This window comes from Myodes glareolus, chromosome 16, assembly GCF_982192425.1.
Source record: "Myodes glareolus chromosome 16, mMyoGla1.1, whole genome shotgun sequence".
Classification (NCBI taxonomy): domain Eukaryota; kingdom Metazoa; phylum Chordata; class Mammalia; order Rodentia; family Cricetidae; genus Myodes; species Myodes glareolus.
The window spans coordinates 30,396,894-30,400,715 of NC_142041.1; positions in this window are offsets into that span (position 1 = coordinate 30,396,894).

The following is a 3,822-nucleotide window of genomic DNA, read 5'->3' on the forward strand; positions in this document are numbered from 1 at the left end:
CCTTTTTTTTCTTTCGTAAAAAGAGCCTCTTTGTCTCCCAGGATCTGTTAATGCCCTTGGCTTCTTTAGATGGCATGGCCGTCTTTGTCTTTGGAACTGGAAGCACTATGAGAAAATTAGTCTTTTGTCTGCAATGGGGGTTGCCAATATATGGTAGTCTCCCAGTTTTTTGTCTATCCTGTGATTTCATCAATTCTCCTTTCCTTCCCTCCCTTTTTGGGGGTGCGATGGTGATAAGGATGGACTCCAGGTCCCGCCCCCCATCTTAGGAAGTACTCTAGCACCAACCTGACTCACCTCATGCCTGATTTTACTAATTTGTTTGTTTGAGACAGAGGTTGTGTCGCCCTCGACCTCCTCATTCTGGGATCACATGCGCACTCCACTCAGCTCTTGGAATTTTTTTTTTTTAATGCAGAATGTTTTTATTTCTGTGGCTTCTAGGCTTTGTCACACAGAGTCATTATCTCCTATCTATGTTGCAAAATGAATGATCTTTCAAACGTGGTGGCTTAAAGCAACAGCCACCGTTGTTGTTCCCCATTGTTGTTTATAGTTTGCGGAGGGTGTCTTACGGCTGCACACAGAGGCAGGCAGGCAGGCAGGTAGTAGGCAGGTTGAATCGCCTGAAGGCTTTCTCACATTTGTGTTTGCTTGTTGAGGCCAGTCAGCAGCTGAACTGCTGTTATCAACATTTACACAGGACCTCACTGGATATCATGGGCATCCTCAGGGCCCAGAGGCTGGCTTCAAGCTTGGACCGTCTGGAGACATTGAAAATGGAAGCTTTCTGTTGCTGAGGCCTGCGCTTAGGATGCCCCAGGACTGAGCATCTCCAGTTTCAAGACCCCTGCTGATGGAAGAGGATCAGAAATCCAGAGCATGCATGAGCATTGTCAGTGCTAGTGTGCTCCCAAGGCAGACAATACAGCATTTTTAAAGGCTTTTTCCACAAGAAGTTTTGTGTTTAAAAACAAATCTCACACTTCCTAATTTTGGAACTTTGGTAGAGTCTTTCGATTGTTGTTGCTTTTGTCTGTCGTCTGAGACAAACTCTGACTATGTAACTCTGGTTGGTGTAGAACTATTAAAGATCAGGCAGGCCTTGAACTCATACTTAGCTGACACTACAGGCATGGTACATGAGGCCATATCATTCATTTTGCAGCCTGGGTAAATGATAGTGACTCTGTGTGACAAAAGCCATCTTTAATGACTTGGAGTTTTGGAAAATTCTTTTCTTTTTTCATTCAATTACCAGTTATAAATAATGCTCTTTTTTTCTGCCTAATTTAAAATTTCAGGGCTGTAGATATAGCTCAGTAGGTGAAGTGCTTGCCTGTCTTGTACGAAGCCCCAGGATTAGTCCCCAGCATCTCCTAAACTGGTTGTGGCCAGACATGTCTGTAATTTCAGCACTCTGGAGGTGGAGTCTGGAGGAGCAGAGGTTTAAGGTCATCTTCAGGGACACAGTGAACTAGCGGCCAGCTTGATACCCTGTTTCTAAATAAATACATAACAAAAACTTACCACTATTAAATTACTGAACTCGGATCTACTGGGATCTATTTATAAACTTTATGTTCTCTTCTTCGAAACCCTCAGTTTGTCATAAGTGTTACCTGGGGCCACACTAGGCAAATTATTATACATTTGTAGTAAAGCGAAATCATTCCAAGGTTATTGATTGATTAGTCTGTCCTCTGCAGAGTAAATTCCAAAGTCTGTTTGTGTTTTCTCTGGATGTTGGACCTGACTTTATTCATCTGTGTGTTTAGTCCATTAGCAATTTTAGCTATAAAGTACATTTTATTGGAAATAAAGTTTTGCTACATAGCCTAGGCTGACCCGCCTGCTTCAGCCTCTGATGTGTTAGAATTATAAGCATGCACCATCAGTTTAAAACTGGACAATGGTGGCACATGCCTTTAATACCAGTCCTCGGAAGGCAGAGGCTAGCAGAGCTTTGTGAGTTCGAGGCCAGCCTGATCTACAGAGGGAGTTCCAGAACAGCCAAAGTTACACAGAGAAACCCTGTCTTTAAAAACTAAAAACCAAATAAACAAAAACAAAACAAACAACAGAAAACATTTTAATATTTAAGTACAGTAAGTCTCTATGTAAGAAAGCCTAAAAGATGCCAACACCCCTCTCTCGCTCCCTTCACAGTGAATTCCTGTTTTTTCAGGAAGCAGGCACAGCCATTCCTCCTTTGGGAAGCAATGTTGGATACCCCTATAATGGAGAGGCAATCCCTAGCAGGCTTACCTCATCATATCAAAAGGTACAACATCAAAAGCCCTCCTTTCTACTGTGATGAGGCGAACCTCCCTCGGTGGCGGAAGCCTGTGTCAGAGCGCTGCTGGGGTCCTCTGCTTTCAGTAGCCTCAGTCCTAAAGTCACGAGGGACGAAACTATGCAGACAAAGAGGTCAGAGTGCTGGGAGACCCGAGTAAACACAGGTTCCTTACTATGGAACTGAGAGGCAGACGAGAAGTCTGTGGTCCTAAGAATGCCGCAACAGGCTTTAACGATGATGTAGTGGGGGTAGGGGGGTAAGGGTAGGGTGTTGCTCTACGGAATCACCCAGACTTTGTGGCCTGAATCACTGCTGAAGCATGGTGAGAAGTTAGCTGCTCAAGGGACCGGGGCCACAGACTGGCTGGGTGACATCAGGCAAAGCCCTTCTGTCTAATTGGGGACAATCATTGGACTGTAGGCACCAAGCCCTGGACCGGGTCCTCAGGGAGCGCAGGAGCGGGTGGCACAGCGGGATTGGCTTACACCGCACCCTGCTGGCCATGGGAGGAAATACATCCTTGGCATGTCCCTCTCCTTGTTGGGCTCTCGCTCCTGGTGCTCAACCTCACAGTTTTGACACACGCCCCTGCAACCCCTCCCCTGAGGGCTGGCTCTGGATCTCTATGACCTTGGTCAGAGGTGGTGAGGGATCTGAACCAAGGTCAATCTAGATAAGCGTCTTGCTTGGTCATTGGTGATGTTTTCTGGTCATCCAACTTCTGTGAGATCCCCGGACTTATCTTCACCCTCCCGCTTCTGGAATCTGGAGGCTCACAGGCTTGTACTAACCTGGTAGCCCTCCTAGCCTTCCAGCAGCTGCCCCAGAGTCCTTCCCCACTAGCCTCAGCTCTGTCCACTGCAGGATCCCAAAGCTCTCCCTGCCACCTAACTTCCTTCCTATACCTGCCCAGCAAACACACGGGCATAGAGTGGTTAAGCTGGGATCTTTTGTCTAGAGACACCTGGAGACCTAACACCCAAGGGCTCAACTCAGAGAGTATGGTCTGCTTTCCCAGCCAGGGGAGGGGCTGCAGGAGGAGCCAAATCAAATATGCTCAATACTAGGTATCTTCAGGGACCTATAAATGCGATAACTCAAATTACATACTACCAGAATTACTTACTACCCAATTGTTTTTTTCAACACATGGTTAACAAAGCTAACATTATTCTGATGCTGGAGTTAACACTGACCGCCTGCATGGATGTCAGCCACACACATTGGGGTGGTTTGAATGAGAATGGCCCCCATAGCCTCATGTATTTGGTCCCCAGTTAGTGTAATCATTTGGGAAGGATTAGGAGGTGTGGTCTCGTTGGAGGAGGTGTGTCATTGGATGTGGACTTTGAGGTTTCAAAAACCCATACCAGTCCCAGTCTCTCTCTCTCTCTCTCTCTCTCTCTCTCTCTCTCTCTCTCTCTCTCCCTCCTTCCCTCTCTCTCTCTCCTAACTTGCAGATCAGATGTGAGCTCTCAGCTGCTTCTCCAGCATCATGCTCTCTACTGTGCTGATCAGGGACT